Raw genomic sequence first — 13,385 nt, forward strand, 5'->3', positions numbered from 1 at the left:
GGGGAAGGGTAGAGAGAGGGAGAAGGGGAGAATCTGAAATGAAAGGGAAAAGAGAGAGGAGGGAGGGGAGCAGAGAGGGAGGAGGGAGGGAGGGTGAGGCGAGGGAGGGGGAAGTGGGGAGAGGGGAATGAGTGAGAGACGTGGAAAGAGAGATCGCGGGAAAGGGAGAGAGGGGTAAAAAGATGCAGAACTGGTCGTGATGGGGAAGAAAGAGAGAGATTTGGAAATGGAGAGAGAGTGTAGCCTGTTGTTCCAGGGTCAGTCTCGGAGCTGTTTAATACTTATAATTAAATCCCTTGTTAATTGACGGTGAATTTAAATACTGAGCTAATTTTGAGTCATCCTGCAGCCTCTTAGCATCCTCTTCACAGCTCACACTGCCAGCCAGTTTAGTGTCATCTGCAAACTTGGAGATATTACACTCAATCCCTTCATCTAAATCGTAATGTATATTGTAAAGAGCTGGGGTCCCAGCACTGAGCCCTGCGGCACTCCACTAGTCACTGCCTGCCATTCTGAAAAGGACCCGTTTATCCCGACTCTCTGCTTCCTGTCTGCCAACCAGTTCTCTATCCACGTCAGTACATTACCCCCAATACCATGCGCTTTGATTTTGCACACCAATCTCTTGTGTGTGACCTTGTCAAAAGCCTTTTGAAAGTCCAAATACACCACATCCACTGGTTCTCCCTTGTCCACTCTACTAGTTACATCCTCAAAAAATTCCAGAAGATTCATCAAGCATGATTTCCCTTTCAAGCATGATTTTCCTTTCATAAATCCATGCTGACTTGGACCGATCCTGTCACTGCTTTCCGAATGCACTGCTATTTCAATCTTAATGGTTCATTCCAACATTTTCCCCACTACTGATGTCAGTCTAACCAGTCAAAGCGAAAGAGAGGGATTGTGGAATGGGCGGAGGAATGAGGGGTGTCAGCAAGAGAGTCAGGAAATGGAGCATGAGACTAATTTCACACAGAGTGGTGTAGTGAGAGGATAGTGAATGAGAGACAGATATTTAAATAATTTTGAGTTGGCCCCAGTAAGATTTGAACCCACGATCCCTGGTTTACTAAACCAGTGCTCCAACCCCTGAGCAATGGAGCCATCTGCTCCAAGAAAGACAGGGGAAGGAGCAGGAAAGAGAGGGGAATGGAAAAGAGAGAGTGGAATGAGTCAGAGCGAGGGGGAAGGGGAGAGAGAGAGATGGGAAGGGGAGAGAGAGAGAGGTGGGAAGGGAAATAGGCGAATGAGTGAGAGAGAAAGGTGATGGGGAGAGAGAGGGGAAGGGGAGAGAAAGAGTGAGGAAGGGGAGAGACAGTCAGGAGAGAGAGGGAGGGGCAGGGGAGAGAGAAAGGAAGGGGAGAGAGAGGGAGAAGGGGAGAATCCGAAAAGAAAGGGTAAAGAGAGAGAGAAGGAAGAGGGGGGCGGGGAGGGAAGAGGGAGAGTGAAGGGGAGCGGAAAAGGCAGAGGGGGAAGGGAAGAGAGGGGGTGAGAGTGGGTCGTGGAAAGAGAGGGAGGGGAGACAGAGAGAGGGGGGAGGGGATGGAGTGACAGAGAGGGGAATGAGTGTATTGTGTTCCTAACACAGATGAGACTGCACACAGGGAGGTTACAGTAACAGTGACCTCAGTCTTTATTAAGACACTCCAGAGTGAGGAACAGGCCTTAGGGGCGGCTGAAATACAGTGCTCCCAATGGTATCCCTTGGGACTTCAGGGGATGAGCTCCCTGGTGGCGGAACATGGGAGAGCATGCTTTACAGATACACACCAGAGTGAGAGATGAGGAAAGCGAGATAGTGGGAAAGGGATAGAGGAGTAAAAAGATGTAGAACGGGTCGTGATGGGGAAAGGATCGAGAGATGAGAAGATGAGAGTGGAGCCTGTTGTTCCAGGGTTGGTCTCGGAGCTGTTTAATATTTATAATTAAAGCTGCTGTTAATTGACGGTGAATTTAAATACTGAGCTAATTTGAGTAGACCCCAAAGAGACTTAAACTCACGACCCCTGGTTTACCATGCCAGTGCTCTAACCCCTGAGCTATGGAGTCACCTGCTCTGGGACAGGTAAGGGAAGGAGCAGGAAAGAGAGGGGAAGGGAAAAGAGAGAGTGGAAGGAGTGAGAGAGAGGGGAGAATAGGAGAGAGAGGAATGGGGAAGAGGAGAGAAAGCCGGAGCGGAGAGAGAGAGAGGAAGAGAGGGAGGTGGGGAAAGAGAGGGAGGGGATGGACAGAGAGAGAGAGTGTGGAAGTGGGGGAGAGAGAGGGGAAGGAGTGGGAGATAGGGGGAGGGGAGAAAGCAGAAGGGGAGAGAAAGGGGAAGGAGTGAGAGAAAGGAGGAAGGGGAGAGGGAGGGGAAGGAGTGAGAGAGAGGGGGAAGGGAAGACAGGGAGGAAGAGAGAGGGGAAGGGGAGAGAGAGTGGGGGTGGGGGTGGGGAGGGAGGGAAGGAAAGAGAGAGGATGGGAGAGGGAAAGGGAGAGTGAAAAGACAGAGTGGGTAGCGGAGAGAGGGGGAGGGGATAGAGAGAGGGAAGACAGAGGAGAAAGGAGAGGGGGGGAAGGACTGGGGAGAGAATGAAATTAGAGAGGGAAGGGGAAATAGAGGGAATGAGTGAGAGAGAGAGGGGAAGGGGAGAGAGATGTGAAGGCAAGAGAGGGAGGAGGCAGGGGAGAGAGAAAGGGGAAGGGGAGAGAGAGGGAGAAGGGGAGAATCTGAAATGAAAGGGAAAAGAGAGCGAGAGAGGAGGGAGGGGTGAGAGGGGAGGGGAAAGGGAAAGGGCGAGTGAAAAGGCAGAGAGGGAAGGAGCGATCGGAGGGAGAGAGTAGGTAATGGAGATAGGGGGAGGGGAGAGAGAGAGAAGAAAGAGGACAAAGGAGAGAGAGGAGGACAAGTGAGCGAAAGAAAGTGGAGAGGGAAGGGGAGAGAGGGGAAAGGGGGGAGTGAGAGAGGAAGGAATGAGAGAGGCGGGAGGGCAAAGAGTGGGGAAGGGGAGAGAGAGGGGGAAGGGGAGAGAGAGGGAGAGAGAGGAAGGAGTGGGAAAAAGAAGGGAAGGGAAAAGAGAGACTAGAAGGAGTGAGAGAGAGGGGAAGGGGAAAGCGAGGTAGGGGAAGGGGAGAGAGTGCAGGTAATGAGAGAGAGGGTGAAGGGGAGAGATAGAAGGGAAGGAGTGAGAGAGAGGGGGAAGGGGAAAGAGAGGGGTAGGATTGAGAGAAGAAGGGTAACGAGTGTGTAAGAGTGTGAAGGGGAGATAGGTCGAGAGGGGGAGGAGAAGAGAGAAGGGGAAGGAGGAAGAGTGGGTGAAGGGGAGAGAGAGGGGGAAGGAGAGAGAGTGAGGAGAGAGGGGAAGAGAGGGGCATTCGTGAGAAACGGGGAAAGCAAGATAGCGGGAAAGGGAGAGAGAGGAATAAAAGTTGTAAAACAGGTTGCGATGGGGAAGGGAGAGGAGAGGGGAGCCTGTAATTCCAGGTTTGGTCTCGGAGCTGTTTAATATTTATAATTAAAGCCCTTGTTAATTGACAGTGAATTTAAATGCTGAGCAAATCCCAGTGCGATTTGAACCCACAACCCCTGGTTTACAAGACCAGTGCTCTAACCCCTGAGCTATGGAGACACCTGCTCTGGGAAAGACAGGGGAAGGAGCAGGAAAGAGAGTGAGAAGGGAAAAGAGCGAGTGGAAGGAGTGAGAGAGAGGGGGAAGAGGAAAGAGATGGGGAGGGGAGAGAGGGAGAAAGAGAGAGGGGAAGGGGAGAGAAAGGGGGAAGGAATGAGACAGAGGGGAAGGGGAGACAGCGGGAGGGGAGAGAAAGAGTGGGGAAGGGGAGAGACGGTCAGGAGAGAGAGGGAGGGGCAGGGGAGAGAGAAAGGAAGGGGAGAGAGAGGGAGAAGGGGAGAATCCCAAAAGATAGGGTAAAGAGAGAGAGGAGGAAGAGGGGGTTGGGGAGGTCAGAGGGAGAGGGAAAGGGAGAGGGAAAAGGCAGAGGGGGAAGGGAAGAGAGGGGGTGAGAGTGGGTAGTGGAAAGAGAGGGAGGAGAGACAGAGAGAAGGGGGAGGGGATGGAGTGACAGAGAGGGGAATGAGTGTATTGTGTTCCTAACACAGATGAGACTGCACACAGGGAGGTTACAGTAACAGTGACCTCAGTCTTTAATAAGACTCTCCAGAGTGAGAAACAGGCCTTAGGGGCGGCTTATACACAGTGCTCCCAATGGAATCCCTTGGGACTTCAGGGGATGAGCTCCCTGGTGGCGGAACATGGGAGAGCAAGTTTTACAGATACACAACAGAGTGAGAGATGAGGAAAGCGCGATAGTGGGAAAGGGAGAGAGGGGTAAAAAGATGTAGAACGGGTCGTGATGGGGAAGGGAGAGAGAGATTTGGAAGGGGAGAGAGAGTGCAAGACAGACAAGAACCTGTTGTTGAAGGATTGGTCTCAGAGCTGTTTAATATTTATAATTAAAGCCCTGGTTAATTGACAGCAAATTTAAATATTAAGTAGGCCCCAATGAGATTTGAACTCACGACCCCTGGTTTACTAGACCAGTGCTCTAACCCCTGAGCTATGGAGCCACCTGTTTGGGAAAAGACAGGGGAAGGAGCAGGAAAGAGAGGGGAAGGGAAAAGAGAGAGTGGAAGGAGTGAGAGAGAGGGAAGGGGAGAGAGAGAGGGAGGGGTAAGGGAAAAGTGAGCATGGAAGGAGTGAAAGAGGGAGGGGACGGAGTGAGAGAGAGGGGGAAGGGGAGAGGGGAAGGGACGGAGTGAGAGAGAGGGGGAAGGGGAGACAGGGAGGAGGAGAGAGGGGAAGGGGAGAGAGAGAAGGGGAAGGGGAAAGAGCAATTGGAAGGATTGAGAGAAAGGGGAAGGGGAGAGAGTGGGGAAGGAGTGAGAGAGAGGGGGAAGGGGTGACAGGGAGGAAAAGAGAGGGGAAGGGGAGAGACGGAGGGGAGTGAGGGAGGGGAGGAAAGAGAGGGGACGGGAGAGGGAAAGGGAGAGTGAAAAGGCAGAGGGGATGTGAAAGTGGGCAGCGGAGAGAGGGGGACAGGAAAGAGAGGGGAAGGAGTGATAGAGAGGGGGAACGGGAAAGAGTGGGGAAGGAGTGAGAGAGAGGGGAAGGAGAGCGAAAGGGGAAGGAAAGAGAAGGAGGAGGCGAGGAGAGAGAAAGGAAGGGGAGAGAGAGGGAGAAGGGGAGAATCCGAAAAGAAAGGGTAAAAAGAGAGAGAGAGAGGAGGAAGAGAGGGGAGGGGAGGAGAGAGGGAGAGGGAAAGGGAGAGTGAAAAGACAGAGGGGGAAAGGGAGAGAGGGGGAGAGAGAGAGAGGGGGAGGGGAGACAGAGAGGGGGATGTGGAGGGGAAGAAGGGCAAGGGGAATGAGTGAGGCACAGAGAAAGTGAGATAGCGGGAAAGGGAGAGAGTGAGGGTAAGGAGTGAGAAAGTGGGGAATGAGAGACATGGAGGAAGAGAGAGGGGAACTGGAGAGAGAGAAGAGGGAGGGGAAAGAGATCTAAGATCAGGAGAATGAGATAGTGGAAGTGAGGGAGAGAGAGGGGAAAAAGGCACAAAGAGAGGGGAAGGGGAGAGAGAGAGAGAGAGAGAAAGGGGAATGAGAGGTTAAGGGGAGAGAGAGGGAAGGTTTGAGAGAGCGAGGAAGAGAATGGAAGGGGAGATAGAGTCAGGGGAATGGGAGAGAGAGGGATAAGGGGAAAATCAGAAAGGAAAGGGAAAAGAGAGAGATAGAGGAGGGAGGGGAGAGACGGGAGGAAAGAGAGGGGAGCGGAGAGGGAGAGTGGGAAGGGGAGAGAGGGGGAAGGACGTGGTTGGGGAGAGATTGAGGGGAGGCGTTGGGAGGGGAAAAGGGGGAGAGGGGAATGAGTGAGAGACAGGGAAAGCGGGATAGTGGGAAAAAGATGTAGAATGGGTCGTGATGGGCGAGAGAGTCAAGCCTGTTGTTCCAGGGTCGGTCTCAGAGCTGTTTAACATTTATAATTAAAGCCCTTGTTAATTGACAGTGAATTTAAATACTGAGCTAATTTTGAGTAGGCCCCAGCGAGATTTGAACTCACGACCCCTTATTTACAGGACCAGTGCTCTAACCCCTGAGCTATGGAGCCACCTGCACTAAAAAAGATAGGGGAAGGAGCAGGAAAGAGAGGGGAAGGGAAAAGAGAGAGTGGAAGGAGTGAGAGAGAGGGGCAAGGGGAAACAGGGAGGAAGAGAGAGGGGAAGTGGAGAGATGGAGGGGAGGGGAGGGAGGGAGGGGAGGATAGAGAGGGGGCGGGAAAGGGAAAGGGAGAGTGAAAAGGTAGAGGGAGTGTGAAAGTGGGCAGCGGAAAGAGGGGGACAGGAAAGAGAGGGGAAGGAGTGATAGAGAGGGGGAAGTGGAAAGAATGGGGAAGGAGTGAGAGAGAGAGGGGAAGGAGCGAGAGAGAGGGGAAGGCGAGAGAGGGAGGAGGCAGGGGAGAGAGAAAGTAAGGGGTGGGAGAGAGAAGGGGAGAATCGGAAAAGAAAGGGTAAAGAGAGAGAGAGAAAGGAGGAAGAGGGGGAGGGGAGGGAAGAGGGAGAGGGAAAGGGAGAGTGAAAAGGCAGAGGGGGAAGGGGAGAGAGTGGGGAGAGAGAGAGAGGGGGAGGGGGAGGGGAGACAGAGAGGGAGATATGGAGGGGATGGAGGGCCAGGGGAATGAGTGAGGCACAGAGAAAGTGAGATAGCGGGAAGGGGAGAGAGTGAGGGGAAGGAGTGAGAAAGGGTGGAAGGAGAGACAGGGAGGAAGAGAGAAGGGAAGTGGAGAGAGAGAAGGGGGAGGGGAAAGTGATCTAGGATAAGGGGAATGAGATAGTGGAAGTGAGGGAGAGAGACGGGGAAGGGGAGACAGCGAGGAAGAAAGACGGGCAGGGGAGAGAGAGAGGGAAAGGAGAAAGCGAGATTAAGGAGAGAGAGAGAGAGGGAAGGAGTGAGAGAGCGAGGGGGGAGAATGGAAGGGGAGATAGAGAGAGGGGAAGGAGAGAGAGAGAGAGGGAGAAGCGGAGAATCTGAAAAGAAAGAGATAACCGGGACGGGGTGGAGGAGTGAAGAGGCAGAGGCTGAAGAGAGAATAATGAATTAGAGATGGGAATTTAAATACTAAATTAATTTTGGGTAGGCCCCAATGAGATTTGAACCACCTGCTCTGGGAAAGATCGGGGAAGGAGCAGGAAAGAGAGGGGAAGGGGAAAGAGAGAGTGGAAGGAATGGGGAGAGAGTGAAAGGAGAAAGGGAAGGGGAGAGAGGGGAAAGAGGTGAGAGAGAGAGAGGGGAAGGAGTTAGAGAGAGGGGAGGGAAGTGGAGACAGGGAGGAAGAGAGAGGGGAAGGGGAGAGAGGTGGGGGGGGAGGGGAAAGAGAGGGAGGGGAAGGGGAGATAGAGGGGGAAGGAGTGAGAGAGAGTGTGAGGGGAGATAGAGGGGGAAGGAGTGAGAGAGAGGGGGAGGGGAGAGAGAGGGGGAAGGAGTGAGAGAGAGGGTGAGGGGAGATAGAGTGGGAAGAAACATAGAAACATAGAAATATAGAAAATAGGTGCAGGAGTAGGCCATTCGGCCCTTCGAGCCTGCACCACCATTCAATAAGATCTTGGCTGATCAATCCCTCAGTACCCCTTTCCTGCTTTCTCTCCATACCCCTTGATCCCTTTAGCAGTAAGGGCCATATCTAACTCCTTCTTAAATATATCCAATGAACTGGAATCAACAACTCTCTGCGGTAGGGAATTCCACAGGTTAACAACTCTCTGAGTGAAGAAGTTTCTCCTTATCTCAGTCCTAAATGGTTTACCCCTTATCCTAAGACTGTGACCCCTGGTTCTGGACTTCCCCAACATCGGGAACATTCTAACCGCATCTAACCTGTCCCGTCCCGTCAGAATCTTGTACGTTTCTTTGAGATCCCCTCTCATCCTTCTAAACTCCCGTGTATAAAGGCCCAGTTGCTCTAGTTTCTCCTCATATGTCAGTCCAGCCATCCCGGGAATCAGTCTGGTGAACCTTCGCTGCACTCCCTCAATAGTAAGAATGTCCTTCCTCAGATTAGGAGACCAAAACTGAACACAATATTCCAGGTGTGGCCTCACCAAAGCCCTGTACAACTGCAGTAAGACCTCTCTGCTCCTATACTCAAATCCCCGAGCTATGAAGGCCAACATACCATTTGCCTTCTTCACGCCTGCTGTACCTGCATGCCAACTTTCAATGAGTGATGAACCATGACACCCAGGTCTCGTTGTACCTCCCCTTTTCCTAATCTGTCACCATTCAGATAATATTCTGTCTTCGCGTTTTTGCCCTCAAAGTGGATAACCTCACATTTATCCACATTATACTGCATCTGCCATGCATTTGCCCACTCACCTAACCTATCCAAGTCACCCTGCAGCCTCTTAGCGTCCCCCTCACAGCTCACACCACCATCCAGTTTAGTGTCATCTGCAAACTTGGAGATATTACACTCAATTCCTTCATCCAAATCATTGATGTATATTGTAAAGAGCTGGGGTCCCAGCACTGAACCCTGCGGCACTCCACTAGGGAGGGGGCAGGGGAGAGAGAAAGGGAGGGGAGAGAGAGGGAGAGGGGGAAAGAGAGGTAGGGGAAGGCGAGAGAGTGGGGAAGGGAGGGAGAGAGGGTGTGGAAGGGAGTTGGGGAAGGTGCAAGAGAGGTTAAGAGGTGTGATGTGGAAGGAGTGAGAAAGAGTGGGGGAAGGGGAGAGACTGGAATGGGAGAAAGTTGGGAAAGAGAGTGAGGGAGGAGGCAGGGGAGAGAGAAAGGGGAAGGATAGAGAGGGGGAGAAGGGGAGAATCTGAAATGAAAGGGAAAAGAGAGAGGAGGAAGGGGAGCAGAGAGGGAGGAGGGAGAGAGGGGGATGAATGAGAGACGTGGAAAGAGAGATAGCATGAAAGGGAGAGAGGGATAAAAAGATGTCGAACTGGTCAAGAAAGAGAGTGTAGCCTGTAGTTCCAGGGTTCGTCTCGTTGCTATTTAATATTTATAATTAAACATCTTGTTAATTGACGCTGAATTTAAATATTGAGCTAATTTTGAGTAGGTCCCAGTGAGATTTGAACCCACAACCCTTGGTTACTAGACCAGTGCTTTAACCCCTGAGCTATGGAGCCACCTGCACTAGGCAAGATAGGGGAAGGAGCAGGAAAGAGAGGGGAAGGGAAAAGAGATCGCGGAAGGAGTGAGAGAGAGGGAGAAGGGGAAAGAGAGGGAGGGGAAGGCGAGAGAGTGGGGAAGGGGAGAGAGGGTGGGTAAGGGAGTTGGGGAAGGTGAAAGAGAGGTTAAGAGGAGTGATGTGGAAGGAGTGAGAGAAAGTGGGGAAGGGGAGAGACGGGAATGGGTGAAAGTTGGGAAAGAGAGAGAGGGAGGAGGCAGGGGAGAGAGAAAGGGGAAGGGTAGAGAGAGGGAGAAGGGGAGAATCTGAAATGAAAGGGAAAAGAGAGAGGACGGAGGGGAGCAGAGAGGGAGGGTGAGGTGAGGGAGGGGGAAGGGGGGAGAGGGGAATGAGTGAGAGACGTGGAAAGAAAGATAGCGGGAAAGGGAGAGAGTGGTAAAAAGATGTAGAACGGGTTGTGATGGGGAAGAAAAAGAGAGATTTGGAAATGGAGAGAGAGTGCAGCCTGTCGTTCCAGGGTCAGTCTCAGAGCTGTTCAATATTTATAATTAAAGTCCTTTTTAATTGAGGGTAAATTTAAATACTGAACGAACATTGAGTCAACCCCAGTGAGATTTGAACCCACGACCCCTGGTTTATTAGACCAGTGCTCTAACCCCTGAGCTATGGAACCACCAGCTACGAGCTGTGGATCATTCCCCAGTTAGTGCTGTGTGTTTGAAGAATGAGGAGGGGTCAGTGAAACGCTCAGATTGTGTCTCATCCCCCAGATTCCTGCCTCCGTCTCTTCAATATTCACCTCTCAACATCGATATATCGGGTCTTTCACGTAGTAAAACATCCCAAGGCAACTCAGTCACACTCTGTCCCAATCTCTCTGTCTCTCTGTCTCTCTCTGTCTCACTCTCTTTCTTTCTGTCTCTCACCTTCTCACTCTGTCCCTCGAGGGGGGAAGGTGGAGCGGGGGAAGGGGAGAGAGGGAGAAGGGGAGAGAGAGGGGGGGAATGGGAGAGAGAGGGGGGCAATGGGAGAGATGGGGAGGGGAAGAGTCTGATGGGAAAGGGGAGAGCGAGAGCGAGGGAAGGAGGGAAAGGGATGAGGGAGGGGAGTGGAAACATTGGAGGCGAGGGAGAAGGAGAGGGAGGCGAGAGAGAGGAGGGGAGAAAATGAAAAGGAAGAGTGGAAGGAATGAGTGAGAGGGGAAGGGGAGAGAGAGGGAGGAAGAAAGAGGGGCAGGGGAGAGAGAGGGTTGAAAAGGGGAAAGAGAGGTTAAGGGGAGAGGGGTAAGGAGTGAGAGAGAGAGGGAATGGGAGAGAGGGGGAAGGAGAGAGGGTGAGGGGAGAGTCATTGAAAGCAGCCATGCAGGTGCAGCAAGCAGTTAGGAAGGCAAATGGTACGTTGGCCTTCATTGTAAAAGGGTTTGAGTACAGGAGCAAGGATGTGTTACTCCAGTTATACAGGGCCTTGGTGTGACCTATTGTGTACAGTTTTGGTCTCTTTACCTAAAAAGATGTACAACAGGATGTGATGGGGAAGGCGGAAAGATGAGAGCCTTTTGTTTCAGGGTTGGTCTTAGAACTGTTTAATATTATAATACTTAAAAAGCACTTGTTAATTGACGGTGAATTTAAATACTGAGTTAACTTTGAGCAGATCCCAGTCAGATTTGAACCCATGACCCCTGGTTTACAAGACCAATACTCTAACTCCTGAGCTATGGAGCAACCTGATCTGGGAAAGACAGGGGAAGGAGCAGGAAAGAGACGGGAAGGGAGAAGAGAGAGTGGAAGGGGTGAGAGAGAGGGGGAAAGGGAGAGAATGGGGAAGGAGTGAGAGAGTGGGAGAAAGAGTGTGGAAGGAGCGAGAGAGAATAGGGAAGGGACGAGAGAGGAGGCAGGGGAGAGAGAGGGAGATGGGGAGAATCTGAAAAGAAAGGAGAGAGGGGATAGAGTGATTTGGAAGTGGAGAGAGAGTCAAGTGTGAGGGGACTCTGTTGTTCCAGGGGTGGTCTCAGAGGTGTTTAACATTTACAATTAAAGCTCTTGTCAATTAACGGTGAAATTAAATACGGAGCTAATTTTGAGCCGGCCCCAGTGAGATTTGAACTCACGACACCTGGTTTACTAGGCCAAAACTCGAACCCTTGAGTTATGGAGCCACCTGCTCGGGGAAAGACAGGGGAAGGAGCAGGAAAGAGAGGGGAAGGGAAAAGAGAGAGTGGAACGAGTGAGAGAGAGGGGAAGGAGAGGGAGGCGGGGGAAGGGCGTGCAGGGAGGAAGAGAGAGGGGAAGGGGAGAGAGAGTGGGGGAGGGGAGGAATAAGAGGGGACGGGAGAGGGAAAGGGAGAATGAAAAGGCAGAGGGTGTGAGAGAGTGGGTAGTGGAGAGAGGGGATGGGATAGAGAGAGGGATGATAGTGAAGGAAGGAGCGAGAGGGGAAGGAATGGGGAGAGAATGAAAATAAAGAGTGAAGGGGAGAGAGGGGGAAGGAGTGACAGAGAGGGGGAAGGGGAGAGAGAGACGGGGAGGGGAAAGAGGGGTAAGGGACGGGGAGACAGAGAGTGGAAGGGGAGAGAGAGGCGGAAAGGGAGAGAGGGAGGAAGGGGAGAGAGATAAAGAACGGGAGAGAGGGGAAGGGGAAAGAGAGGGAGGGGATGGACAGAGAGAAAGCTTGGAAGGGGGGGAGAGAGAGGGGAAGGTGTGTGAGAGAGGGGAGGGGATCGAGCTTAAGGGGAGAGAAAGGGGAAGGAGTGAGAGAGATGGGGAAGGGGAGACAGTGGGGAAGAGAGAGGGGAAAGGGAGAGAGAGTGCGGGTGGAGATAGAGAGAGAAGGAAAGAGAGGGGACGGGAGAGAGAAAGGGCAGAGGGGTTGAGAGAGTGGGGGAGAGGATAGAGAGAGGGAAGAGAATGAAATTAGAGCGGGAAGGGGAGAGAGGGGAAGTGGGGGAGATCGAGAGTGGAAGGGGAGAGAGAGGGGGAAGGGGAGATAGAGAGTGGAAGGGGAGAGAGGGGGGGGAGGGGAGAGAGAGTGAGAGAGGGGAAGGAGTTAGAGAGAGTGAGAGAGGGGAAGGAGTTAGAGAGAGAGGAAGGAGTGAAAGAGAGGGGAGGGAAGTGTAGACAGTGAGGAAGAGAGAGGGGAAAGGAAGAGAGAGAGGGGAAGGGAAAGAGAGGGAGGGGAAGGGGAGAGAGAGTGTGGAAGAGGAGAGAGAGTGTGAGGGAAGAGAGAGGGGGAAGGAGTGAGAGGGAGAGGAGAGATGGGGGAAGAAACATAGAAATATGGAAAATAGGTGCAGGAGTAGGCCATTTGGCCCTTCGAGCCTGCACCTCCATTCGATAAGATCATGGCTGATCATTCCCTCAGTACCCCTTTCCTGCTTTCTCTCCATATCCTTTGATCCCTTTAGCCGTAAGGGCCATATCTAGCTCCCTCTTAAATATATCCAATGAACTGGCCTCAACAACTCTCTGTGCAGGGAATTCCACAGGTTAACAATTCTCTGAGTGAAGAAGTTTCTCCTCATCTCAGTCCTAAATGGCCTACCACTTATCCTAAAACTGTATCCCCTGATTCTGGACTTCCCCAACATCGTGAACAATCTACCCGCATCTAACCTGTCCCGTCCCATCAGAATCTTGTATGTTTCTATGAGATCCACTCTCATCCTTCTAAACTCAAATATATAAAGGCCCAGTTGATCCAGTCTCTCCTCATATGTCAGTGCAGTCATCCCGGGAATCAGTCTCGTGAACCTTCGCTGCACTCCCTCAATAGCAAGAATGTCCTTCCTCAGATTAGGAGACCAAAACTGAACACAATATTCCAGGTGAGGCCTCACCAAGGCCCTGTACAACTGCAGTAAGACCTTCCTGCTCCTATATCCAAATCTTCTCACTATGAAGGCCAACATACCATTTGCCTTCTTCACCGCCTGCTATACCTGCATGCCCACTTTCAATGACTGATGAACCATGACACCCAGGTCTCGTTGCACCTCCCCTTTTCCTAAAGTGTCACCATTCAGATAATATTCTGTCTTTGCGTTTTTGCCCCCAGTGTGGATAACCTCACATTTATCCACATTATACTGCATCTGCCATGCATTTGCCCACTCACCTAACCTGTCCAAGTCACCCTGCAGCCTCTTAGCGTCCCCCTCACAGCTCACACCGCCACCCAGTTTAGTGTCATCTGCAAACGTGCAGATATTACACTCAATTCCTTCATCAAAATCATTGATGTATATTCTAA

At 52.0% G+C, this 13,385-nt stretch overlaps 3 non-coding genes across 3 annotated transcripts; all 3 read right to left on the bottom strand.

Moving 5' to 3' along the window:
* Positions 1–4,497: 4,497 nt before the first annotated feature.
* On the bottom strand, positions 4,498–4,570 carry trnat-agu (transfer RNA threonine (anticodon AGU)). Its single transcript has one exon. It is a non-coding gene; the product is annotated as a tRNA-Thr (tRNA).
* Positions 4,571–6,034: 1,464 nt separating this feature from the next.
* On the bottom strand, positions 6,035–6,107 carry trnat-ugu (transfer RNA threonine (anticodon UGU)). The gene has a single exon. It is a non-coding gene; the product is annotated as a tRNA-Thr (tRNA).
* Positions 6,108–9,737: 3,630 nt separating this feature from the next.
* On the bottom strand, positions 9,738–9,810 carry trnai-aau (transfer RNA isoleucine (anticodon AAU)). The gene has a single exon. It is a non-coding gene; the product is annotated as a tRNA-Ile (tRNA).
* Between the last annotated feature and the right edge of the window lie 3,575 nt (positions 9,811–13,385).

Source organism: Pristiophorus japonicus, unplaced genomic scaffold (assembly GCF_044704955.1).
Source record: "Pristiophorus japonicus isolate sPriJap1 unplaced genomic scaffold, sPriJap1.hap1 HAP1_SCAFFOLD_592, whole genome shotgun sequence".
NCBI lineage: Eukaryota > Metazoa > Chordata > Chondrichthyes > Pristiophoridae > Pristiophorus > Pristiophorus japonicus.